This window comes from Arachis duranensis, chromosome 4 (genome assembly GCF_000817695.3).
Source record: "Arachis duranensis cultivar V14167 chromosome 4, aradu.V14167.gnm2.J7QH, whole genome shotgun sequence".
In the NCBI taxonomy this organism is placed as follows: domain Eukaryota; kingdom Viridiplantae; phylum Streptophyta; class Magnoliopsida; order Fabales; family Fabaceae; genus Arachis; species Arachis duranensis.
The window spans coordinates 22398752-22399251 of record NC_029775.3 but is presented as its reverse complement, the minus strand read 5'-3'; positions in this window follow the sequence as shown (position 1 = coordinate 22399251).

Below are 500 nucleotides of genomic sequence, written 5' to 3'. Positions count from 1 at the left end.
TTTCTTCCACCATTATTGTTGTTGAAACCTTGTTGAGGTCTCTGTTGATCCTTCCATGAGAAATTTGGATGATTTCTCCATGAAGAATTATAGGTGTTTCCATAGGGTTCTCATAGGTAATTCACCTCTTCCATTGAAGGGTTCTCAGGATCATAAGCTTCTTCTTCAGATGAAGCATCCTTAGTACTGCTTGGTGCATTTTGCATTCCAGACAGACTTTGAGAAATCAAATTGACTTGTTGAGTCAATATTTTATTCTGAGCCAATATGGCATTCAGAGTATCAATCTCAAGAACTCTTTTCTTCTGATTAGTCCCATTGTTCACAGGATTCCTTTCAGAAGTGTACATGAATTGGTTATTTGCAACCATTTCAATTAGCTCTTGAGCTTCTGTAAGCGTCTTCTTCAGATGAAGAGATCCTCCAGCAGAGCTATCCAAAGACATCTTGGATAGTTCAGAGAGACCATCATAGAAAATACCTATGATGCTCCATTCAGA